The sequence below is a fragment of the Pelodiscus sinensis genome, chromosome 11, assembly GCF_049634645.1.
Source record: "Pelodiscus sinensis isolate JC-2024 chromosome 11, ASM4963464v1, whole genome shotgun sequence".
NCBI lineage: Eukaryota > Metazoa > Chordata > Testudines > Trionychidae > Pelodiscus > Pelodiscus sinensis.
In genome coordinates this window covers 9,384,642-9,412,449 of record NC_134721.1, presented here as the reverse complement: position 1 = coordinate 9,412,449, position 27,808 = coordinate 9,384,642, and the positions used below count along the sequence as shown (strand labels likewise).

Below are 27,808 nucleotides of genomic sequence, written 5' to 3'. Positions count from 1 at the left end.
TTTCAGGTTGAGCCTCTTTACAATAAACAGGCCTGTGCCTGTGAACATGAATTCAGAAGCCTTTAATTGGATATTAGGACATCATCAAACCACTGAAAAGACTTCCCTCTGCTTTGACAAGGCTCTGCAGGCAAGTTAATAAAGCCTCCCCGTAACAGTATCAAAGACTGTTGACAGATCTAACAAAATCAACCTGCACTCCTTTTCTGTGGCCATTGTAAAGTGGAGATCAGCAAGAGATAACCATTCCTGTCCTAATGCACATGTAAAACCAGACGGGCAGGATCAAGGGCACTCATGAAAGATATAACAGTCTTCCGCTGCTTGCATTTCCCAAGTAGATGATATAAATTATAGGTTAAAAAATTCCTGTCAATACAGATCAAATTATGTACACTGATATGTACCTGGCAAGGACAGGATCTATAATGCCAACAAAACAGAGGGAATTATCATGACACACCTCTGTTTTTAATGATTAGGTAGCTGTAAACCCTCCACATAATCTGCACTGGAGTGACAATGTCTTCAAAATGAAATGGAAAAACACACATATGAGATTTAGAAGGATCCCTATCTGTATACTCCAGTCTAAGGGCAAATGAGCTACTTAGGAGCTTCTCGTTTCACTGATCGTATGATGAGACACTTTGCTGAAAGCCTTTTGAAAGTCTAAGTCTATTATCTTCCATTTTACTCTAGCAACAATACTTTTAAAATGCAAGTTTTCTAACCAGATGGCAAAGTACGACTTTCATCACCTTAAATCATTTTTACTATGCTTAATGAATCTGTGATTTGCAGATTTTCAGAGCCCCCCCCTTATGTATATACTTTTATTTTCAGATAGTTTTGAGTATTTTATCTACTACCAATCACATTATAATTGTCATTGTGTCTGTAGGTACCTTGTTCAATAATGTCACTTTCTAAATGTTACAGAACTTCTCTGAACTAATAACCTACTCTGTGTAGAAACAATGAATCTGGAGATGAAAAGGGAAAGTACTGGCACCTCCTTGTTGTTTATGGGTAATGTTCAGTTAAAATGGAATTAAGCTGACTCACTTGGATCACACTGGTAAGGGCGGAGATACTTCCAGTGCAAATTAGGAAGCATTTTGTTACATATAAATCACTCTACCTTCATACAATTTAGAGAACAGCAACAAACCCATTGTGGACTGAAGCTTTCTGAGAGAAGGCATTGCTATTCTTGGCGGCTAATCTGTTGGTATAACTTCATACCAAGATACAAAGACTCTTAAATGCTTAGAGCCACACAGACCTAGAAATTGAGAGCATTCATAGCAAAGACAATGGAAAGAAAACGATCAGATTCAAAATATGTTACGGCATCTCTGCTCAAGAATAATAGAGATGCAGTCAGATCCTCAGCTGGAGTAAAAAAGTTATTGGTGAATCAATAATTTACATGAGCTGCATTTCTGACGTGCATTTAGTGCAGGAATTTGATCTAGAACATTAAACCATCTTAATATTCTTGGCAGATGGCACTATCATCACCTGAATGCAAAGAAAGTTTTGCTGACTGCATTTCTCTACCGTTATTAGCAAATTACTCTATCACACCTTGTCTTATTATTCTTAAAAATAACAAATGGGGTTGAGAATCATAGAGAGGTTATCTAGTCCAGTCTCTTGCGCTCATGGCAGGACTAAGCTTTAGCTAGATCGTGCCTGACAGATGTCTGCCTAACTTGCTCTTAAAAATCTCCAATGATGGAGCTTCGACAACCCCCCTAGGCAATTTATTCCAGTCTTAACCACCCTGACAGGAAATTTTTCCTAAAGTCCAACCTAAACCTTCCCGGCTGCAATTTAAGATCACTGTTTCTTGTCCTAGCCTCAGAGAACAATTCCTCTACTTTCTCTTTGTAACTACCTTTGATGTACTTGAAAAATATTCTCTTTTCTAGACTAAGCAAACACAGTTCTTTCAATCTTGTTTTCTAGACCTTTAATCATTTTTATGCTCTTTTCTGAACTTTCTCCTGTTTGTACATATCTTTCTCGGAATGTGGTGCACAAAACTGGACAAAGTACTCTAGTTAAGGCCTAATCAGTGTAGCATAATTCAGACAAGTTACTTCTTGTCAACACTCCTGGTAATACATCCCAGAGTGATCTTTGCTTTTTTAACAACAGTGATTCATGGTTGATTCATGTTTAGCTTGTGAAACACTATGACTTCCAGATCCTTTTCCACAGTACTCCTTCCTAGGTCATCATTTTCCATTTTGTATGTGTGCACATGTTTGTTCTTTCCTAAGTGGAGAACTTTGCATTTGTCATTAAATTTCATCCTATTTGCCGCAGATCATTTCTCATTTTGAATCTTACTCCTATTCTTCAAAGCACTTGCAAACCCTCCAAGCTTGGTATCCTCTTCAAACTTTATAAGGGTACTCTCTATGCCATTATCTAAATCACCAATGACGATATTGAATAAATCTGGACTCAGAACGTATCCTTGTGGGACCTTGCTCATTATGCCCTTCCAGCATGACTGCGAATCATTGATTACTACTCTCTGGGCATGGCTATCCAAGCAGTTATGCACCATTCTTATGGTAGCTCTATCTAGGTACCATTTCCCTAGTTTTAGCCCAGCGTACTTCTTAGGGATGTTCCTGAGGCATTACAGCAATCTTATTAGAGGAAGCATTCTTGTGGCAAGCTTAGGTCTTAAAGTAAATAATTCCTATTTGGATTATTTTTTCAACTGTTCTAATCTTTTTCTTGAATTCCCTCTTCGTTAGTTAACTTTCACTTCTAATCAGTATCGGTGACATTTTAATTCTTAAAAGATAAGTATACAGTTTTTTAAAAATACTTGATTTATTTATAGAATAGTGATAGAAATGTAGCCATGTTAGTCTGGGGTAGCTGAAGCAAAATGCAGGACAATGTAGCACTTTAATTGTAATCCTTTGGTATATATGGTTGTGACCATTTTCTTCCACTATTTGATCTGAGGAAGTGGGTCTGGCCCACGAAAGCTCATCATCTAATAAACCATCTTGTTAGTCTTTAAAATGCTACATTGTCCTGCATTTTGATTTATTTATCTTCCCATTGTTCTCTCTAAGGGTACGTCTACACTGCACCATAGGTTGAAATAAGAGAAGCAATCTGAGTTACGCACATTGTGTATATTATTTCAATGTTATTTCAAAATAGCTTATTTTGAAATTTGGTGCTGCCTACATAGCACTTATTTCAAAATAAATCGCTATTCCGAAACATCCCTTACTCCTCGTAGAATGAGGTTTGCTGGGACATCAGAATAGTTAACCCATTATATTTTGAAATAACAGGTACGCTCAAAAGACACAGAATAGCTATTTTGGGATACCTCTGTTATCCAGAAATAGCGCTGCAGTGTAGACATAGCCTAATTGTGTTTAATTTTTACCCTGTCTGATTTTCCTTGGTAGCAAATGAGAAATGAAACCACCACTCTAATCAACAGTCAGACATTCCTACAGTATTTAAAATCCATTCTATTTTTATTTTTCAATGGCATAACATCTTCTAATCTATCAAGCAAAGCATTAAGAATTCAGATGAATACTTGTACAAAAAAATTCAAAAGTTTCTCAAGAATCGAGCCAGTTGGTATAAGATGGCAACTGTCCAGAGAATTGAAGGAATCATTAATAGAGTGTTAACCTCTGTAGGGGTCAATTGAGGAAGAACTCTGTATGTGTGAAGTATAGGGGTGGTGAGGCCTGCATTCTCCCTCCATTCCCATTTCCCCAGAAGCAAGCCTCTAGGAACATATGACATTGTAGCAAGAAAGAATTGTAGATAAGGGCAGGAACATAGCAATCTTGTTTACCTAAATGTACTGATCATGTAAACAAAGTCAAAAGTACAGCTGAGACATACTGTAACAAACAATGAGTAACCCTGGAAATTTCCAAACTGCCACAAACAAGGTAGAGACAAAGTATTTAAAGCTGCACCAGAGCACAGCAATTTGGACCTCACCGATGGGCTTTGGGCACCGGCACCTTGGAAGCTGAGACAGTCTCCCACTTCACGTGCAGCTGAAACAGGTTCCCCGGCTAGCAGAAAGGATGTAAGAAATGCTGCTTTTCCTATCATTGTTCTTTTACTTAAGGGGCACAGCTGATAGCTGTCAGGAAATAAACTGCTTGTGTTTGACAGATACCTGTGTAGCTTTTTTGTACTTTGAGAACCCAGTGTCGGACCTGAGACTCACTCTTGCTGGCAACAACCTCAAAAATTTTAAATGTTCTGAATTTTAGAACCAGATTGTGTTTGTATTGTTCTGTGTTGTATAAACTTGTATTTATTCACTGTAATCTCTCACAGAGATTACATTAGTTTCAGGACATTTTATTTATTTTAGAATATTATGTGCATATGTAATGCTATATATGTGCTAAGTAAATAATGATCATCTTAATATTATCTGAGGTATTAAAATAAACTTTACAAGCATAACAGGGATCAAGACATGATAGTAACAGATGAATGATAAGAAAGCATCCCTATTAGATGCCGAAGAACTTATAATAGTCAAGACAGTCAAAAGCTGGAAGAAAGGAAATATTATCCCCCTTTACTTGTAAGAAATTGAGGCAGAGAGAAATTAAGGGTTCTATCTTGGTAAGTTTTGAATACCTGGAGCTATGTGTGGAAATCAGATCTGCAATAACAAATATTCTAAATGTTGAAATTTCAGGAAAAAAAACCAGCCTGACAAAAAGTTGGTTGTTTTAAGACTGCTCGTAATTTACAGGTTTCCAGAGACAATATGTAAGGATATTAACAAGGGCAAGAAAAATCCATGCAGTTAAATACAAAATATTTTCAGCCTTTATGTTAACCTACATATTTGTTAGAGTTAATTTTGTGTGTGAGTTTAATTTCTGTACAGTCTGCACTTCTGAATTGCATCTGGGACTGGAAGCAAAACAGTCCTTAGAAAAGCTGCTCTTTTGGTGTATCCAATCTGGCTGTAAGTATGCGATATCTGAAACATTAGAACATAAGAATGGCCATACTGGGTCAGACCAAAGGTCCATCCAGCCCAGTATCCTGTCTGCTGACAGCGGACAATGCCAGGTGCCCCAGAGGGAGTGAACTGAACAGGTAATGATCAAGCGATCTCTCTCCTGCCATCCATCTCCACCCTCTGACAAACAGAGGCTAGGGACACCATACCTTACCCATCCTGGCTAATAGCCATTAATAGACTTAACCTCCATGAATTTATCTTGCTCTTTTTTCAACCCCGTTATAGTCCTAGCCTTCAAAACCTCCTCAGGAAGGAGTTCCACAGGTTGACTGTGCGCTGTGTGAAGAAATCTTCCTTTTATTTGTTTTAAATCTGCAGTCCATTAATTTCATTTGGTGGTCCCTAGTTCTTATATTATGGGAACAAGTGAAGAACTTTTCCTTATTCACTTTCTCCACACCACTCTTGATTGTATAGACCTCTATCATATCCCCCCTTAGTATCCTGTTTTCTAAGCTGAAAAGTCATAGTCTCTTTAATCTCTTTTCATATCGGACCCATTCCAAACCCTTAATCATTTTAGTTGCTGATTTCTGAACTCTTTCTAATGCCAGTATACCTTTTTTGAGATATGTTATGGAAGAGCCTGTCCACACAAAACTTTCATCTATTTCCTGACCACAGAGGGACAGAAGAACCCAAATGCTTGGGATGAACAGTTGGATTCCTTTCCAAATGGCATTCGCACTGAGCAGCTAAATATTTTTGAGATTTTCTAGTTATTACAAATGAAAGAATTTGAGCCGCTGATGCTTGGGTACTGCAATTGTCCTTTGGTGGCCAATGAAGCTCCAAGAAGTTATGAGGCTGTTCTTAATCACACCAGGGGCTCCACTAAGCCCTGGCCAGCTACAGAATTAGGGGAACAAAGGTGATATTAATCCCTCTCTCCATCTGCATATCGTAAGTCCTGTTCTGAGCACAGCTCAGTCAAATGCAGTAATTCAGAGCAGGATCTATAAATCTGGCACCTACCACTCAACCATAGCTTGTATTATTCCTTTTCTTCCTCTTTTCTCTCCATAATGGGTCTGGATCCTGCTCTAGAGGAACTCTATTGAGGCTCAGAGTTTGCCAGCATGGAACAACTTGTTCATTGGGACTGCATTTTTTTTCTTCCTGCAGTGTCTCTGAAACACTTTGAGCACTGAACAAATGATAAATACATCCTCATAATAAATAACAATAATAATACATTAGTCTTTTGCTCTGTAAGCAATCTGGCATTCCTCGAGCAGCTATCTAGGAGATGCTCAATACTACGCGTGCCTCACTGTGACTTAAAAAGCTGCATCCTTCTTGATAGGCATAAATGGACAGGAAATGTAATAGCAGATTTATTGTGAGGACTGATTGTTATTTCTTTAGGAAATGACTGATGAGTCAAACAGCAAAGTGCAATATTCACAACCACCCGTGCAATCTGAGGATGTCCTTAAATCGTATAATATCACATCCTGGTCCTGCTTCTCTTCTCACGTTGTTGTAAATTCAGAGTTGCTTCAGGGAAGTCAATAAATGACAAAAAGTGACAGAAGAATCAGTCCCTTTCCGTGTACCATGTTAGTGCCTAAGGAGTGTCCTGGAAAGATTTCTAGAAACTAAAAGGGCATAGGAACCGTGTCAGGGCATATTAAGCAGATGTGGGTTATTTACACAATATTTTGCAATGTGGTGATTCTAACTTTGTAAGCATAGATCTATGCTTGGAATAAATATAGTATAGATCTATTTTGTCTGTTTAGGAAACAATGCTCATTCACATCACCTTTCTTAGTTGTAAAAAGCGGAATAGGAAGCTTTTGTTGTCCTGGCCCTCAATGATGTACCGAGTCTGTGGTCAAAGAGGGTTTCAGCTTCCAGTAATCTTAACTCACTTAGGAGTGCAAATTGATCACTTAACTTCTTTTTTTAAAAAGTCCATTTTACACCTGACCCATTCACCTTCAAATGACGACATGACATCTTAAAATCAGAGTAAGGATTAGAAAAAATTATGTTTTAAATATAGGCCTTTGTATCTTTTATTACATTCTCTTCTGCAGTGGTTATGACTTAATAATTTTTGATGGTGATTAAAATTTTTAATGCTTTATGATTCTATTTCAAATACACAATTACTAACGTATATATGAAGGCAAAAAGTAAGCCTTCTTAAGGAATCTGTGATTATATTTAGACATTAAAGAGTCAGCTGTTCAAAATGAATGCTTTGAAACAATATTTTAATCTAATTGTTTTAACATCAAATTATTAATCAGGATTTTATTGTCAGGCCAACTAATAGCTTGCATTCTAATATCCCAAAGCACTGATGATGGTCTTTAATTTGAGACCATACAAGAATGAAAAAAATGTAAACAGTTATTAATTCAACACCAACCATCGCTGCATTGCTGAGCATACCTGGTAAACAGAAAGCATCTCCTCCTTCTTTGAAGAGCTATTTCTGTGCTTTCCACCACAGACAACCGTTGATAAATACAACTCCATGCAATGCTCAGAATATATGCAGGGGAAAACATTTTGAAGCCTTTTCTGAGATCTCAAACTATGAAGCTTTTAAAGTTGCACTTGAACAGAAAAAAAACTTCGTTTTTCAGTGCTCCTCTTTCAGAGGCATTGTCACACATTCTTAGGAAGTGAAATCTTGCTCAAATGTACCAAAAACCTAGTATAGGGCCAAATTTTGCTCCAACATGATTGTTGTTCCCACTTAGTATACATCAGAGAGCAAAATTTGGCCCTTAATCTGGAGTAAAAGCAAAATTTAGCCCTTAATCCTGTGTAAAAGCAAAAGATGACTATTGAGATTTACATACACAGATCTACTGATCCACAGATCTAATATAACATCACACTGACATTTGTAACTTTACCTTCATAAGTATAAATCTACAGTGTGTGACTCACTCTTGGCCAACAATAAATGCCAGAGAATTCTGGGTACAGCCAGCAGGGAAGAAGTCTGACTGAACCATCCCAAGTAGAATGATTTATAAGAAAGATAGTTGATTTATGAGATATCAAACCTGTTTAAAAAAAAACCCCACCCTCTCCAGCTCTGCCTAGGTTACATTTTTCACTCTAGAATTAGCCACTGAAAGAAAAAAACAAAATGGTGAGTGGATTTGCACCTAAAATGGTTTTAGTCTGTGTGGCTCGCCTGTATAACGAAAAAAATGAAATATGGAAATTTAATAGATATATAACACATCTAACTCAATCACAGCAGTACACTTCGTGAGTGGTAACTGAAATTTTTAAATTTGCCCTAACAAATTTATGTAAGCTAAGTGTTTGGGAATGGGCAAAATCATTAGTGGCATAGGTACCATTTACATATTTTCGTTAGAGTTTTCTGTCACAGGCTATCTGCTAAGTAATAATTCACTTGCACTGTGGGCTAGCATTCTAGGTAAGCACAATTGCTGCTTAAAAAAGAAATTGTCTTCATATGATGCAAAATGAAAGGGGTAGCCTTGTCACAGGAATTGCTCTGACAGCTCTTACAGTGGTTTATTGCATATCTTCTCACTCATGGAGATGTGTTTGATTCTGAGTACTTGGTTGTAAACAATGCTTTGGTTATATTGGGTGTATATTGGGTGATATGACGTCCAGTTTAAAGTAAAGATGCAAATTAGTTGCTTTGGAATATAGACTAACTTCCAGTTTGTATTACGAATACCTTTCAGGATATTTGGAAACATGAATTAAGGACCATTCGTGGCAGTCCTTATTTATATATTTGTACAGCCAGTCAGTGGAAAGACTGCCATTAGTTCAAGTGGCCTTTTGGATCAAATCCACAAACATGATAATTTCAGTATCTACATCCTGTCAATTTTTCTTTACACTATGGCTGTGTCTAGACTGGCAAGTTTTTCCGCAAAAGCACCTGCTTTTGTGGAAAAACTTGCCAGCTGTCTACACTGGCCGCTTGATTTTGCGCAAAAGCACTGGCATTCTACTGTCTGAAATCAGTGCTTCTTGCACAAATGCTTTGACGTTCCAGTTCGGGCAAAAGCCCTTTTCTGGAAATGCTTTTGCGCAAAAGGGCCAGTGTAGACAGCTGAAAACTGTTTTGCGCAAAAAAGCCCTGATGGTGAAAATGGTGATCGGGGCTTTCTTGCGCAAAACCGCGTCTAGATTGGCACAGACGCTTTTCCACAAAAAGTGCTTTTGCGGAAAAGCGTCCATGCCAATCTAGATGCTCTTTTCCACAAATGCTTTTAACGGAGAAACTTTTCCGTTAAAAGCATTTGCGGAAAATCATGCCAGTCTAGACATAACCTATGGGTATAAATGTGAAAACGTAAAGTGGAATTCAGCCCAAACTGCCAAAGTTTCTCTTGGTTTCCCATGATTTCTACCCAAAACTATATATCAGTCCAAGTTTGTTCAAAACTTGGCCTGGATTCATTTGAAACTCAGATTAGGGTTGCCAAAAGGTTCATGAACTTCAGTGAACCTGGCTTAAGTTCTGGGTTTGTAACAAAAACCCACACAAAACAAGTTTCACCTTGTTGTAGGTTTTAGTAAGGACATTTTAGAGCAGCTCTAGGGGTAACATTTAGAGGTTAACAAAAAGTTATTAAAATACAATAAAATTGGAACACATTCATTGCACAAATTAATCTAGCCAGGATTGGAAGAATTCTGGATGAAGATAGAGAATGTTGTAAGGAAAGTATTTCAACAGTTTTAAACTTGACACTGAGATGACACTTTGGGTTGGATCGCAAGGCTTCCGTGGAAGTTTGAATGGGCCCCAAATATCCAAGGAAAAATTACAAAGGGTTGTTAAATGTATCCATCTGGCACAATCAGAAACGTGATTTATCGCTACAAATTTGGCTCAGTAACACAAAGTATAGCCTAGGGTAAAAACCAAACACACCTTCAGTGCTACACTTTATGATGCTCTGTGGTACAGTACAAAGGGACTATTGTGAATGTTATGGATAACTTACATTTTCTAATTGCTATCAGTGAGGTCCTTAACCTTTCTCAGGGAAAACTTATCAATGCTATGGAACAAAAATACTTAGCATGAATAAGTGAGAAAGAGTCATCAGATATTCCTGCATTACTTATTACTTGTCTCTTATCCTTTAGGCGGCTAATGCTTCCAGTACTTATTGACTCTCTGTACTGATAATTACACTAGAATCGACTTGTCTCTCCGATTTATGCATAGATGTGGAATATGTTGGAAAGGGGGTGTCTTTAATAATAATCTGCAATATGTGAATGATTCACATATTTATTTCCAAACAATCATGGTAATGCATTTGGTATATATTATCAATGCCATTGCTTACCAAAGGTGCACACAGTTGGCTTTACTAGGTCTTTTCCTGACATTTAAGGCTACATTCTAGTAGTCAAGCTGGTATTTTAAATGTATTGTATGAATTTCCCTTTTCTTTTTGGAATAGTATAATTTGCTTCATAAATTACATATGGTGGAAGCCTGTTGAATGAATAACCTTGTTGCACAGAAAATTAATTCTTTCGACGGGTTTATTCCTCTAATAGATATTTGTTGGAGGATTTTACTGTATTATTATATATATTGTGGCTTACTGTACAGAAAGTATTTCATAGTATTTCAATGGATTATTTCTTTGAACTGAAGTAACTATTCCTGTCCTCTTACCATTTGTTACCCAAGGCAGGAATTTTTTAGTAATTCTTATTTTCTTCATGTGCACAGAGAAAATATATTCTTCTCCCTTCAATCAGCAGTCATTTAAATGAATGCTAATATATACAGTTGTAATGAAACATATTTTGTTTGATTATGGCAATCTATAACAGTGTTAATTTCCTTATATATGTGTTTATGTATTTTTGAAAACTTTTAACATTTTACCATACCACACTGGAATCTCTTGGATTATTTGAGGCTCTGTTCACTTTTAGGCATTATAATTAAGTAGCACCAAATGCACAATAACAGAAAAAGAAGTCAGATTGAATTCCACATGATCTGAGGCATGTTAATTGTGTAATTAAGACTCAGAAACAGAAGCCAGAGGATCTGAATTCTGATCCTAGTTCTGTCCAGACTAGCAAGATAACAGACTCGCTGGGCAGACTGGGTGGTGGCAGCACTGTGTTCCTGGAAGGGGCGGGGCATCAGGCACTGGTGCTCAGTGCTACCGGGCCATGGTCCTCCCCAGTTCAATGCAGAGTGTGCCTCCTGGGGCTCTGCAGCATGCCCTGCAGGGCTCCGGTGTCTGTTTAAAGGGCCCAAAGCACTGGCCACCACCATTATTGTAAGTGTGAAAATAATTCAGGGAATTGAAGCAAGTATGCACAAACTTTTTGACCAAAGAATTTATAAGCTTTTGTGGGAAAAGATTCACTTTGTCACATGCATGGAATGGAAATTCCAGAGTCAGGCATAACTATACTAACATATGAAAAGAAGGGAGTCACCTTATCAAGAGGAGGACCAGTGCCCGAATAAATCTGTCAGTCTTTAAGATGCCACAGGACTTCTCGTTGTCAGTGAATTGACATTACATTGCTTTGAGATCTAGGATTTCACAAATGCAGAGCTCTAGAAAGATGGTATTCTCAGCTTCTCTGTGGTGTATACCACAGCCCCGAGTTGGATTTTGAAACACAAATAATAGATGAGAGGATAATAAGGATGTGACTTTAAGTTCTGAGTTCTAGTAACCCAACAAGCCTCGTAACATTTTGATACACCAGTACAAATGTGTGCAAAACCAGTGAACACTTCTAAGTAGTGTTTCTTGACTGATGATCCAAAAGAAAAAAATGCAGATTCTTGTATTCAATCATTTTCTTGCTTTATGGAAACTCCTTTAATGTTTCTCCATCAACATATATATATTTAAAATGTTAAAACTTTCCATTTCAAGATTACGGCACTTATTATGTAAATTCAGAACCAGATCCAGTGCTCTTTGAAGTCAGTGGAAAAACTCCTATTGATTTCAGTGGCCATTGGCTCAGGCCCTAAACGAACTGGATGCTAGTGGTTTAGCTAGCAAAATGATAAATGAAAAATGCCATATCTCAGTAGAGGGCAGTGAAATACATGCAAGATCTCAATACATCACAAAAGAGGCTTCATTTTAAACTGACAAGTTTAATGGTTTAATGGTTCCCAAAATTAAGGTGTTTTATACTAGATTTTGCTATCATTTTATTCTAAAATTGCTTTTAATTACTTGGCATCAGACTATTTTTATGGTTATGATGTGGCATGGGTCAAAAATTACAAAATAATTGCATTATGAATATCAAATTAGACAGATGTCAATGTGACATGCATATAATAGGATTGCAGTATGACCCTGTGGGAAATGTGGTATAAATATATCCCATCTCATACTGGCTCACCCACAGCTGAACATATTCTCATACTGGAGTATTTCCACTTATCTATTCAGATAGTTTTATTGCTTTTGATCACGCACAAAAAGTCTGCCGTCTTCACCCAAATTATAAGCCTCAGAAAACCATGGATTTGGCATGTTCTCCACCAGAGCACAGGACGAGAAGTTTGTTTAGGACACAGAAACTTTGGAGATGGTGTGTGTGTGTGTGTGTGTGTCATCCATAGAAAATACTTAAATGAGCTCCCAGTTGCCTTGCATGATTTTGTTGAAGCCAGATTCATGTACATTAAAATGTGACCTCTTATATAAATAAATTGTACTTCTAAACAGGCACCCACGGCAGTCTAGAAGATGACTTGCTGCTACTAATCAGCCATATAGGAAGCACTTTCAGAGTGTTGATTTCTGGATCACCCTTATTTTGTGACATGGCAACAAAGAATATTCTTCTAATTAACAAGATCTATGAGACAACTACAAATCCTGCAGATGGGCTTGGCATGAAAAAATAGATATCCTAGACTGAGAAACCTTCTTTATCATAAAACTTCTTAAGGATAATATCTTTAAAGATAGAAGATCTGATTCATCACTGTGTGACTTCAGTTTTGTGCCAGTGAACTCCGCTAAGATAAGATTTACACTAGTATAAAATTAGAGTAGCACAACGGTCAATTATTCCTAGAAATAGCCCAGAGCTAGATTTGTTTCAGAAATTACTGTGTATTTTCATGACTAAACAACATTCAAATAATTTGGTGGGACTTTTAAGGCATTACTTGGTGAAGAAAATATGGAAAAGTTATTCAAAAGATTCGTAGTTACATAAATTCATGAATATAATTGTCATCGTCACTGAAAAGTTAAAGCCATTTGACCTCCACCTTCAATTTCATCCATATCAAAAGAATCCATTTTTCTTGAGTGGCTGCCTCCGAAGGCCTTAGTTCAGCAAAAAAAATCTAAAGCATATACTTAATTTGATCCATACTCAATAGGAGTTATGGATGGGATTAAGTGTGTGGTGAGGAGTGACAGACGGCTAGCCCAGGCTCTAAAGACCAGATTTAATTTGACAGCTTTAATTTATGACATTCGTATTCATAGCCCCAATCCTGCAAACACTTAGGCATGAGCTTAACTTTACTATTGTGATTGGTCCCATTGAAACTAACAAGACTACTCATGGTGGTAAAGTTAAGCACATGTTTTTTCAGGATTGGTGTGTATATATTAGTAGTCTCTACTGGTGTCAAGGACAGTCTGGTTGAAGAATCTGTTCTTATTCTTCAGTAGGCTGGTAATAAGGTTGCTAAGGTGTGCTGATAGGGAAGAGATAAACCTCAAGGCAGATTAACAAGTTTTGAAAGGATGAATCAAAATGAATTAAAACTATCATATTGTAATTATTGTATCTGGAGAAATGCCCTATATAAATCAACTAAAACTGCAGAATTCATACAAAAATTCTCCTACCCCTCTCCACCTTTAAATTGTCTAGCTAAAAACATCAGCGGTAGATAGATAAAAAGCTGGATAGATATTAGGTGAATTTCCTTGAGATCAACTAACTCTGTAGGTGGTCATCAAATACTTCCAGACTTTCCATCTCTAGGGAATACTATGCATCTCAAATTGTTATTGTTTAATTATAGTCTACTCCTCCTACTACTGCTACAAAAATAATCCAAATCTCTTCAAAGAGAAGCCAAGTGTATCTATAGATACCTATGAATATGTAATTTCATAGGGTAGATAAAGAAAAGCTATTTATTAGTTCCCATAATAGAAGAACTAGAGGACACCAAATGAAATTAATGGGTAGCAGGTTTACAACTAATAAAGGAAAGTTCTTCTTCACACAGCGTGTGGTCAACCTGTGGAACTCCTTGCCAGAGGAGGCTGTGGAGGGTAGGACTATAATGGAGTTTAAAGAGAAGCTAGATAATTTCATGGAGGTTAGGTCCATAAAAGGCTATTAGCCAGGGGATAGAAATGGTGTCCCTGGCCTCTGTTTATCAGAGGCTGGAGAAGGATGGCAGGAGATAAATCGCTGATCATTGTCTTCGGTCCACCCTCTCTGGGGCACCTGGTGCTGGCCACTGTCGGCAGACAGGCTACTAGGCTAGATGGACCTTTGGTCTGACCCAGTATGGCCATTCTTATGTTCTTATGTTTTAGCAGGTGAAACTATATCTATCTGGCAAGACTTACCTAATGATTGAATTGTGTCCCCTTGGCAAGTCTATTCCTGTGTTATTTGAACCTTTCCATTAGTTTATTACATATGTAATAAGAGTAATATTTATCCCACCTCCAAGGTAGCTTTTTCATGCAAAAGGACAAAAATAACTTGTTTTCTACAACCCCTCCATGTGGCTGTTCACAGGAAATAATCATTATTTGAAAACCCAATGAAATTCCAATCACCAGATACCAAACTCCAGAATTTGGAACAATAGAGTATATTTCTTCACTGGGCAATTTCACAGTTGGATTTGTTCAATGTTAGCCAATCCAAAACATATAAGATCAGGAAGAGTGTAGAGTTCCATGATGAAAGATTCAAAAAAGCCTATGTGGCCATCAGAGCTCTTCCATTTGACTTCTTTTATATCTGTTTTCATCCAACTGATATCTCTCATTTCCTGCATCACAGCCAGAACAGCAGAATTTCATTTGAAGTGGGGGAGAGAGGGAGAGACGAAAATCCATAAGAGTATTTTAGTCATTATTTCAAATTAGAAAGAAATTCTCAGCCCTGACTAAGATGCAGCGAAGAAACAAGCTGCCAGTAACACCATCTCAAGCAGATGGTTCTAACTACTTGGAATGCTCCTTTCTACATACTTCAGTGACTCCTGAAATAACAGAGTGCTACATAAATGGGAAAGGAAGGGAAGTATAGAAAGCCAGATATAGTACAGAGTTCCACATAATAAGCTCTTTCTAATAGTTTGGTCAGTACTTCTCTGCCCGTTTGAGAAAACTCTCTGGCTGATCATCACTAATGACACATCTTTATCCCACATTGCCATGTTAGAGGTACTATTGTGCATCTTTCAGCTACTAGGTATCAAACCTGAAAAAAAAGGATATTGCTGAAGTTTAGCGATGGAAGAAAGATACCATAAATTATAGGCCATTGACAGCTTTCAGAAAAATTGTAAAAGTATTGCACACTGACAAACCTGTCAATACAATAAATGAAAATAAATGCCATGCATTTATACAGCATGTTTTATCATAAGAGCTGCAAACATTTTATAAAGGTAGAAAAGTATTATCAGTATCAGACTGGTGATAGCATACATTTTAACAGGGAGAATAGCCACTTTGTAATAATTTATCAGGGCTGTGGTGGATGCTCCATTAATTGAAATCTTTAAATTTAGAGAGGAGGAGGAGTGTTTTTCTAAAAATACACTCTTGTTAACCAGAAGTTATTGGGCTCAGTGCAGTAATCACTATATAAAATCCCATGTTCTGTATTCTGCAGGAGGTCAACTTATATGACAATATGTGTTTCTTCTGCTCTTAAAAATTATGACTATACAAACAATTATCCCTCATTTACAAGGGAGAAAACTGAGGTGCAGAAAGTTTAAAAATAAAAATCATTTTAGAAATAAAAACTGTCAAAAATGTCAAAGTACTTCATACAGATGAATGGCATACCATTCCTGGAAGGTAAGTTAACAGGATCACCTCTGTTTTGCAGACAGGGAAACCAAGGCACATAGACATTCAATGACTTGTCTAAGTTGACTCTAGAAATCAGTGGAAGAGCTGGGTCAAGAACCTAGATCACCTGTCTGCTAGTCCCTTTCTTTAACTCGAGGATGACATCGAGTAACATAATAAATTCATCCTGTGACTGGGTACATATGTCACAGGATGAATTTACTATGGTCTCAGATATCTGAGACTCAAGGAGGCAGTTTCTGTAGACAGCACGAAAGAGCATTTCATTCTCCTTCCCCTAAAATCTTCTCTTTTTTTCTTTCTTCATTTTCCGACTTCTATTCAACTGGTAAAAAGTTCTTGCTCTTGCTGCAGAGTGACAGTTACAACAAAGAAAAATAGAATAAATGGAACAGTGAGAAAGGGGATTTCAGATACTGGGGGAAACATAGTTCAGTCATCAGATAAAGACTGTCATTTGAGAACAGTGTAATAATACATATCAGTGGAAAGCGCCTCTCTGTGGAGGTTGGAATGTTTTAGGTGACCAAATAGTATCCGGTACATCAATGAATCGAGGACAACGAAGATACAAGGTAAAAAAGTGATGAAAAGGGTGTCAGAGCAGCTGATGAATGTAAACAAGAAGAGTAGAGGATTTGCAAGAAGGTTGGTGTTGAGGAAGTACATAGTTGAATGATTGCAAGGCTGTATAACCCAAAATAAGGATATGTCGGTCTGATCTGTGCTTGAACTCTGTTACAATTAGGGGTCAAATAATCAGTTAGCTGGGTACCACCATGATGAGAAAGTAAATCTGCACCTAGCGTTTACTATAAGAACAGAATATAATATCCCAGCACTCTAATTCATATAAGTTGGTGTAGATTCATTGACGTTCATACGGTTAAATGAACTTAACCTGCTGAGAATTTGGACCAATGTTGTAATATTGCTAAAAATTGTAGCTAGCAGGATCAGTCTCACCAGTGCTGAACAGGCTTTTCAAAATGCTAACTGGGCATTCCCTTGATCAGTCTGACCCACAAAAGAATAAAAAACAAGGACATTTTCATAACCACATTGAAAACACAACCTAAGAAACAAAGGCAAATAAATGAATGAAAACTGCCAGCCATTAACACTAGAGCTATACTATAAAGGAAAAATGACTGACTTATCAACATTATTTTCCTTGTTCTTGATCTAGGTCATCAAGTAGATTAATATGTAGTTGCAAGCTGTTCATTCATTGTACAGGAGCATGTACATAGCGGTAAATATCTCCCATGGCACTGATAAACTCTCAGAGGTTATAGGCCAAGGTGTTATGCTCCAATGGAGACATTTGTGCCAAGTACATGCTCCCAGTGAAATTGTTATAAGCATTAAACTCAAAATGTAACTTTAAAAATCTACTACGGTCTGTAGCTTTTATTAGTTCCACAATGGACAACTGTATTGGTTATTATCAATATGTTGTAGTAGGGGCCTTGAGGATTGGAACTTGTAGGCAGGGGAAACAGGGAGTTGAGAACATTTAGATCTCCTACAGATGTCTCAAGGTTTAACAAAAAACATTTATAAATTGTAAAAATGTTCTAAAATATTTATATTTTTCCCCAAGAAACCTGTCAGAATTCAGAACACATCCTACAAAAAAATACCGATCTGTCCTACTAACATCTAAACTCCTTCTTTACTGGGACATGTTTCTCTTCATATAGGACTCCCTCTTCCTCAGTTTTTATGCTTCAAGGGTCTCCCCTCTCTGTCTTTCTCATACTCCATTTATCTTTTATTTTGGTCTGTTCAACAAGCCTTAAACTGCTATTGATTTCAATGGCAGTTTTGCCTCAACAAAGAACGTCGAATAGGCTCCTCGCTTGGGCCTGGCCTACACTAGGGTTGTGAACAACTAGTTGACTATCTAATAAGAAAATGCTTATCTGATAGTCAGCTATTTGCTTCCCCCTGCTTGCTGCCTCTATCAGAAAGAGGTGGCAATAGGAGAACGGGGGAAGGGCAGAGGGTGCTTCAAAGTGGCAGCGCCGTGTGGAGCCCGGGGCCAGACTCTGGGCTTTACTTGGTGCTGCGACTTTGAAATGCCATGTGCAGCCCAGGGTCCGCTGTCACAAAAAATTCCCTAGTCTCCACCCGCCTTAAAAGGACAGACCAATAACACAGTCTATTTGCTAAAATAAGATTCCATTACATTGGGACATTTTAAACTCAGAATATATCTGACTGGTTTGAAACCCCTCAGAATGTATTTGTACTGTAATTTCATTGAAGGTCAAGGATATAAAATGTAGGTCCAATGAAGAGTTACTTATTAGACACTATGAGTCACTTATTTGAACCGAGGGTGCAGCTGAGCTTCAAAAACAATTGGAGGTGGGGCAGTTTATCAATAAAATTATTACTACTCTGTTTCTCATGTTATTTAATAATGCATAATAGGCCTTTTGGAGTGAATTCTGCCATTAGGAGATATACCCTCGGGGTATGTCTACACTACCCCACTAGTTCGAACTAGCGGGGTAATGTAGGCATACCGCACTTGCAAATGAAGCCCGGGATTTGAATTTCCCGGGCTTCATTTGCATAAGCCGGGCGCCACCATTTTTAAATCCCGGCTGGTTCGAACCCCGTGCCGCGTGGCTACACGTGGCACGAACTAGGTAGTTCGGACTAGGCTTCCTAGTTCGAACTACCGTTACTCCTCATTCCACGAGGAGTTGTCTTCTATTATTTTGAAGACATAACACTGAAGACGTCAGATAAGAACCCACCCTATGACGGATGTTAATTCATCTCCCGGAGGATTATTTTTATGGTTTTATAAGAAAAGATGCATCCCACTTCCTCTCGAAGAGGCAACAAATGTTTCCATCATTGCACATTTGGACTGGAAACACACAGATGTATTTTTATTATCCAGTAATTTTAAAACTGTGAATTTAGTTTCTTAAACTCATGAATATAAAATTCTTTTGGTACAAAGGTAAAAATAAATGCAGTCAACAAAACTGCTGAGGTTATGTTCTATTTAAATAATTATACAATATTTATATTTTCTCATCTTAGAATTTTGATGTTGAATATATATATTCCCTTCTGCTTTTTCAGTAAAAAGGCTGACTATATCTATTTCAGTATCTAATCTATACTGTATACAACTTTCATATTCCTTGCCTTCACCTGCAGAATCCAGATAGAGAACCAAGTTAAATAAGTATCTAGTTTCCAGCTAACTAAACAAGTGAGCAATAAACTTAAAGCCCACCCCAACAATCAACAATGAAGTGCACTGTGTGAAAATAAAGCAATGTTATAGACATGGGCAAAATTATTCTTTATTTCTTACTGTGTTGTGACATTATGAGGAAAACAAAAATGAGAATGCAAGTTTTGATTTTAAAATCTGTCAGTCAACATGTAATTTAATATAGAGTGTCATATACTGCTAAAAGGTACATATTAACATTAAAGACCAAAACTGCAATGATTAATATTACAGTGATGACAGAATGAGAGTGCCTAATTTTAATCCACTGTTTATCTACACTGGGTAATTTATAGATCACTCGACATGTTTTAATAGTAGGCATAAAAAAGATATCCTCTAATACCCACTTGCTTGCCACAGCTGACATTTGCAGTTACATATTCAGAAAATATCAGTGGTTGCATTTGTTGGACATTTATACAAATAGCTAGTCATCCTACACGCAGTTTATAAAAAGTGATCTATTAATAACAAAACAGCTCCAGAGACATATGGTGGCTTAATATTCAGGTGGAATATCAAGTGTTTAACTTAAATAAGGTCAGAAGCATAAAGAGTGGTCAACGCATTGATTTGGCTGCCAAATATAGTTTTTACCATCATAAATCTCTGGCTGACAACTGCACAAAGCCTGCTTTACCTAAACACTGCCAAGTAAGGGTGTTTATTCACTGATTGGCTGATAGTCACTATGACAACTGATGCCACAATTAGACAAGTACAATCCCACTTTCAAACATGCACACAATTCATTAATTCAGCAGGACTTTTGTTGACAATATGGTATGAGGGAAATATTGAATACAATTCCAAAGCTGATATACTCTCCTGTTATCTATAGCAAAATAAATTACAAGAGCTGATGAAAACAACCATTTAATTAGCCTAAAGTAAGCCTGAGAAGCGACTCAGCAAATTTTAGTTTATTAAATAAACTCACAGGTGCACCAAGCTGCTTGGAATGTGGGAACGGACTGATGAGGCTGACAGTTAAGACCAGACTAAGAAAGAGACATTATTTTCTGAAAAGAAAGGTTTGTGTCTCCCAATTCCTAATAATTTGCTACCAGCATCTTTCTAACATCGTGGAGGGAAAAGTTCACAATGGTATTAGGCTAGTTGGTCCCAGGAATTAGTTAGGTGGAAGCAACCACAGTGATCTCAAGAATGATGGTAGATTTCCGCAGTGATCTGCCCATAATATTCTGTTCTCCACTGGACTATGTTCTTGAGAGCAACAGAACATTCAGGAGGAAGCTGAGAGGGAGAGGACATAACTAAGAGAGAGCATCAGACAGGCATGGGGTAGCCAAGAGTGTTAGAGCAATTAAGTTAAAAGAAAGGCTGGGAGGGACAACCGTAATTCAGGGGCATAAGGACAGAGGAAAAGCACTAGAAAAGCTGCATAGAAATGCACACGGCAATCACCCATAGAGCTCTGAGAACCCAAATAAAGATAAGGGATCAAAAGTGCACTGTGAATAATGCAAGTAAGTTGCCTGCTGCTTTCCTTCTGTTAATAAACTGGGCAGGTTGGTGCTAAGTTATAAATTGGTGAACTGACCAAGGAGGCCACAGTGCCATCATTCTATAGGTGCCATCGTTCCATAAGTGTCATCCTTCTTTAGTGCCAAGAAAAGAATACAAAGGCAGAGACTATAAAAGGTAAATATTAAAATATAGCTCAAAACTTAATGGTAGGATTTTGCAAAGCCTCCTAGGCCATTTTATTGAGGATAGGAAACACATTCCTTGGTCTTCCTCTATTTATCTCAGCCTAAAAGACTTAATATTTAGACCAGAATATTTTTAAAAGAAATTACCTTGTGATTTCACCACTAGTCTCAGATTTGGCATAACCACCCACACAGGCCATATTCAGAAGCCTACACATACAGCAGAGGTTGAACTATTTGACTGTTGAAACTCCCTTTGAATTAACAGCTCCTGACATCTTTAATTAAATAATCACTCGTAGTACTAAGCAATCCCCAGAGTTAGCTAGGGGTATGAAACCAGTCTTCAAGCTGCCTAGTAATTAAATTGTACATTTTGCACTTTCATAGCGCCTTCCATCTGAGGATTTTTTGACTATTATTTATTATTTGCTTTTAGCGCCAACAATGTCCTCAGCAAATCCAGGGGTGGGTTGAGGATAAAATATTCAAAAGCACTTCTGTGACTTATGAGTGTACCTCATTGATTGTGAAAACGCTGAAAGCTCTTTTGAAAATGGAACTGAGGTGCTTTCCAAAATTTTATCCTAAGCCCTGAGTCAGGGCCAGTGTATAACAGCTACTTCTAAAGAGTGGGCCCCGGTTACAATTCCTTCCCTGTTCTCTTGAAGTTGGTGGGGGAGATGATGGGCTACCACAGCTTTTGAAAGGCATAGATTACTTCTCTCCTTTGTACTAGTGTAGCACTGACAGGCAGAACTCAGTCTGGGACCTCTGGAGCTTAATGCATGAGCCTCTCCAGCCAGCTGGCTCTCAGCTAAGACTGCAGAGCAAACTCATTCTTTCTCTCTGTAAGTGGTCTAAGTGCCACTCCATGGGGAAGTGCACCACACCCAGCAGGTGTGTGGGTTCTTCCAGCTTGCTATGCTTGCCAGTGCGTGGGGGATAGGTTGGTGAGGCAAGGCCCTGCCCACTTCCTGCTGTGTCTCTTCCTCACCCAGTGGCTCCTGGAAAGGCATGTTTGGCCAGCCAGGGCTGTGCTGTACATGAGACCTATACACAAGGTCCAGATAGGCTCAGTAAGGGTGTATGAGGAGACTTCACTTGATGAAATAGTTTTCTTGCACCATGAACAATTAGCAATAAAAAAAAAAGTCCTATTCCACAATGCTAAAAAGAGACCCTGAGATACCCCAGAATGGCTTGGTGGTAAGTGAACTGAGGTAGGATAAAGGAAACACAGGTTCAAGACCCTGATCTGAATCAGACAGAGCAGGTATTTGAACCTGGGCCTGCCACTTTAAGCATTTGCTTGCTTTTCCCAATCTGAGATTTCACCCTAGTGCTACTAACCCCTTGGCCATGCAGAAGAGAGCTGGGAAAGTTTTAGTTCAGCTAAGTAAGACAAGGACACAATCTAGCCCTAGATTCAAAGTGCTTTTAAATATAGGTATATTGAGGCACACAAATGAAATAGTTTTGCTGTGGTCAGAGTCAGTGGCAGGTGTCTGAAATGCAGGTAGGTCTGCCAGAGCTAGCTTCCGTCTCCATTGATCACATACCGAAAGCAGTGAAGTCGCAAAGTTGGGCATCACCGCAAGCTGTACAAACCCAGCCGCAAGCCTGGGTAGTTACTCAGCCAGATGGCCTGAGTTGAAGTCCTTCACTACTATAGGTCCATGAGCTAACGTTCATAGGTCTACAAGTGCTGCAAGTACAGTTCCTGAACACAATGCAGACATTCTGTCAGTGTTCCCAACTTTACTTAAGAACGCCCAGACTGGGTCAGACCAAAGAGCTATCTAGCCCAGTATCCTGTCTTGCAAAAGCGGCCAGTGCCAGATGCCAGCTTCTGACAAACAGGCTACGTCTAGATTGCATCCCTTTTTCGTAAAAGGGATGCAAATTAGACACATCGCAATTGCAAATGAAGTGGGGATTTAAATCCCCCCCACTTCATTAGCATAAAAATGGCTGCCGCTTTTTTCCAGCTCAGAGCTTTGCCGGAAAAAAGCGCCAGTCTAGAGGCGGATCTTTCAGAAAATAAAGCCTTTTCCGAAAGATCCTTTATTCCTTATTTTAAGAGGAATAAGGGATCTTTCGGAAAAGGCTTTATTTTCCGAAAGATCCGCGCCTAGACTGGCGCTTTTTTCCGGCAAAGCTCTGAGCTGGAAAAAAGTGGCAGCCATTTTTATGCTAATGAAGTGGGGGGGATTTAAATCCCCGCTTCATTTGCAATTGCGATGTGTCTAATTTGCATCCCTTTTACGGAAAAGGGATGCAGTCTAGACATAGCCACAGAGTCTAGGGACACCATTCTGACCCACCCTGGCTAACAACTATTAATGCTTCTATCTGTCATGAATTTATCTAGCTCTTTTCTGAACGCTGTTAAAGTCCTGGTCTTAACAATATCCTCTGGCAAGGAGTTCCACAGGTTGACTGTGTGTTTCATGAAAGAGTACTTCCTTTAGTTTATTTTAAACCTGCTACTTATTCATTGTTGTTACTATTGGAGATGTACCACATAGACCCCCCCAAACAGAAAAAAATATTCCCTGCTTTAGATGCTTACGGCATGTCTACACAGCAGAGCTAAACTCAAAATAGGCTATGCAACTTGAGCTATGCTAATTGCGTAGCTCAAGTCGAAATAGCTTATTTTGACTTTTGGCACTGTCTACACAGAACTTATTTCGAAATAGAGAACTCTTCCCTTGACTTCCCTTACTCTTCATACGAGATTTACAGACGTCGGAGTAAGAAGCCAGTTATTTCAAAATAAATTCGAAATGACGGGCTTGCTTTGTAGACATGCACCATGTTACGCTGAAATAATGCTGCTGTGTAGACATGCCCTTACTGACTAAGGCCCCAAGCCAGGTTTGACAAGCATGTGGGCCAGGCGTGCTCCCATGCAGTTTTCAATGTAGCGTGGGGGCTACAGGGTAGTGAGCGTGAAACAAGGCACTAAGCCTGTGGATAGCTACTTAGCAATGATTAGTGTGCAGGGTGACAAAGTTAAGAAAGTTTTTGATTGTCTGGCTTGGTTTATTCTTTTATGTGTGATAGTGCTTCCTTATATGCCTCCTTGTTATAGTTTGCCGCTGTGTATTTTGTACATCCATAGAGTGCACTGGTGAAGAAGAAATCAGGGCTAGCTGATGACAATGTAACATGGTGAAGCAAAACACAGTATCTGAGGATTCTACAGATGCCTGACATTTATGACCTACATCGCCCTCCCCCCACCCCAGTTTCAGTTCTGTGTGGGCTTCTTTTTGGAGGTCTCTGCAGTCCATGCTGCCCAGAGTTTAGTGCATGCAGAGGGCATATTCGGTGCAGCAGGGAGTCTGGGCATGGTGACAGAGCAACGCACACAGGGGACGTTAATGTAGGCAGTGTGAAATGCGACACCTTTTTAAAAGTGGGTCTGGATAAGTTCCCAGTTAATACACCCTTGCATGTAATTTCAGCTTCAGAAGCTGAACAAGCAGCATTGATGGTTTTTTAGTGAGCTACTCTCTCTTTTTATACAAGTGGCTGTGCTCTCACTTAAAAAAACACTTGAGTGACCAGCTAGAAGTATGGCCAGGAGACAGACCGACAAGCCATTCTGTGACAGGCACTGATGCCCCTTATTTCTGAAGTTATTGAAAGGAAACACAGTGTCAAAGCAGTTGGATAATAAAAATTGCCCCCCTCGTTCAACATTTCTCAAATACACACTAGCCTCTGGTTATGATGGGTTTCACTTTACTCTTGTCATCATCATCAGTACATAGACCGGTGTGTTGGGATTAAACTCTCTTTTTTTAGGTCTGAGAGGGGTCACTGTGTTAGTCTGTAATTTAAAAAACTTAAAAAATGAGCGGGCCTGTAGCACCTTAGGGTGCGTCTACACTGCACCGTAACTCAAAATAAGATATGCAATGTGAGCTATGCAAATTACGTATCTTATTTCGATGTGATTTTGAAATAGCATATTTTGTCATTTGGCACTGTCTACACAGAGCCAAATTTCGAAATAAAGTGCTATTCCGAAACATCCCTTACTCTTCGCAGAAAGAGGTTTGCAGGGATGTCTGAAGAGTGAGCCCGAAATAATGGGCTTGCGGTGAAGACGTGGGATAGACCACAACAACGGGCTCGCGGTGAAGATGTGGATATCATGGGATATCCGGTATTCCGAAAGAGAGTTGCAGTGTAGACGTACCCTTGGAGAGTAACAAAAAATAGATAGTGTTGTATCGTGACTTCTAAAGAGCTCAAAGGTGCAGATAGATATGTGTATGGTCACCAACAGGCAGGTTGTCTGTACCCCAATTAGCCCAAGTAACCAACAAAATAGGCACTGAACAAACTGGGTAGCACAGAAATCCTTCAGCCTCTCTCCCTCCCTCTTGTTTAAGCTGCGTATTACATCTAACACTGAGAGCCCTGGGGCATTGTCCAAAACCTACTGTGGTTAATGGATAGACTTGCATTCAACAGCCTTTGGATCAGCACTCAGTTAATCACCCCTCCCTCAAGTTACTAAACAGGCTGCAGTAAGACTCCCTGTGCTAAGCGGAACTGGGAATTAGCTGGCAGGGTCTGTGTAGTGTTGGAATCCCTGCACATGTCTGTGCATCCCGAATGACCCACTCACACCCTGCGCCCAGGTGCAGTCTCACCGTGAGCATCTCTCCAGCTGCACTGTATGCTGGGCCATTCGCTAGCTGGCTCTCCCAAAATCTACCCTCCCGGCAAACAATGGAACTGCACCAGTGCTGCTCCCAAAGATAGGTCCAACGCCTGTGGAGGCAGGCGCAGGATTTACATTGAGAGCCGGCCTCTAAACCCAGTTTTACTGCTGTGATCACCCACACAGAGAGGTGGCAACAGGCTACTAGGGGCCGCACTTGGCCTCAAGGACTTGTTTCTGCATAGCAATGCTAATTGCTGTTACTTTTCTGCCATGCTAAGCTGCAAGCATATGACATTACCGTCAGTGAAGTGCAACCCAGACTGCATTGCTCAGTGCGCCCGTCCGGCCAAAGTTACATCATGATGACACATCTCAGCGTGACATGCATCCAATGAGAGAGTTTTGTACATTGCAAACCAGGAGAAGGTAACGTTTTTCTCTGCTTGTTATTATGGGTGGTGAGTATCAGAGGCAGGGGAAGGCATTGCCTTGCCAAACATGGCCTCACCTACACTTCATCCCCTCCGCCCCCCGCTTCAGTGTAGCACCTGAGCTGCTTCTGGGCTTCAGTCAAGCTGAGGTTGGGGCCCCGCACCTCCTGCCCTCACTGTACTCCAGGGCTTTGTCTACACTGGTGCGATCTTGCGCCAGAAATATACAAATGAGGCTAAGCGTGGAATATCGCCAAGCCTCATTTGCATAGCTAATGAGCTGCCATTTTTGCGGAAGAGGCTCTTGCGCAAGAAGGAGCTGTCTACACTGCCCCTTCTTGTGCAAGAAAAAACCCTCTTGCGCAATGCCCTTATTCCTGAAAATAATCAGCGTAGCAGCATTGCGTAAGAGGGTTTTTCTTGCGCAAGAAGGGGCAGTGTAGATGCTCCTTCTGGCGCAAGAGCCTCTTCCACAAAAAAGGCGGCTCATTAGATATGCAAATGAGGCTCAGCGATATTCCACGCTTAGCCTCATTTGCATATTTCTGGCGCAAGATCGCGCCAGTGTAGACATAGCCCAGGATTGGGATGGCTCAGAGAGGGGCAGGGAGGGCTGCTCCTGCAGTGGGGAGTGGCTTGCAGGGGATCAGGGAGCTGGAGCCCTACCCGTGTGTGTGTTGGGGGGGGCTTGGTGCCTGAAGGCGACGGGGCCTTCAGTGGAAGATGCAGGGCTGGAAGGGTTGCCTCCTCAGCCCTAGGTTTACCCACAGTCCATGCTTGTTATACTTTACTTTCCCACCCTCAGCCATTATAATCGCGCCCTCTCTCGACTGCTTCAGTCTCCCAGCAGGGATGGATGAAGATTTTCAGCAGAGTCAAGGCAGCTCTCAAAAGTCATTTTCAGGAAAGGAACTCCCTCACTACCTGGAATTCTTCCTTAAGGAACAGTGTCAGCTGCAGCCCTGCCCTACCTACGTTTCTGCAAAGCCCTGCCTATCAAAAGAAATCACAAGAACACTCTCTAGACGTTATGCTTGTGAGCACACGAGCAGCGAACTGCAGAGATAATTTTAGCGCCATACGGAATGCTCCCTGCCACTTTGTCACTGACCCTGGCTGCATCACATCATCAGTGCGCGCCCACGTTTTTCCAGGCAAAGGCTGCGTGGGTGATCGTCTCATCTCAGATGCCATGGAGCAGAGCCCGAGTGGCACGCAAGCCCTGTTTCTGATGAACGAGCCCCCTCTTACCGACACAGTGAAAGAGAGTCCCCAGTGGTCTTCCAAGGACTGCCTGGAAAACCCTGGGATCGTGGGTATGGGTCACAGCACAGAATACTGTGAGGGTTCCATGCAGAGCTGTTGTCCGGGGATGCTGCTAGATCTTAAAAGCCAACTTGGCCCCTCTCCTTGGGCTGCAATTACAAGGTTGTGCCTAATTGGTCACCTCTGTGTTGCAACTGGGAGCACGTGTCCTCGTTCAGGCAGGCAGGCCATCCACATTCCACAGCGATGCTCTGGGCTAGCCTTAGCTCCCGCCCTTGTGACCGCTGCTATTATTAGTGCAATAGCTAGA

At 39.8% G+C, this 27,808-nt stretch overlaps 1 protein-coding gene across 1 annotated transcript in view; it reads left to right on the top strand.

Annotated features, from left to right (window-relative positions):
* The first annotated feature begins 3,790 nt into the window (after nt 1-3,790).
* The window catches only part of MDFIC2 (MyoD family inhibitor domain containing 2), a 233,318-nt gene continuing 209,300 nt past the window's right edge, over nt 3,791-27,808 (top strand). The window contains exon 1 of the mRNA XM_075938586.1: nt 3,791-4,108. The gene's annotated coding sequence lies outside the window, so the exon portion shown is untranslated. The remainder of the gene's footprint in view (nt 4,109-27,808) is intronic.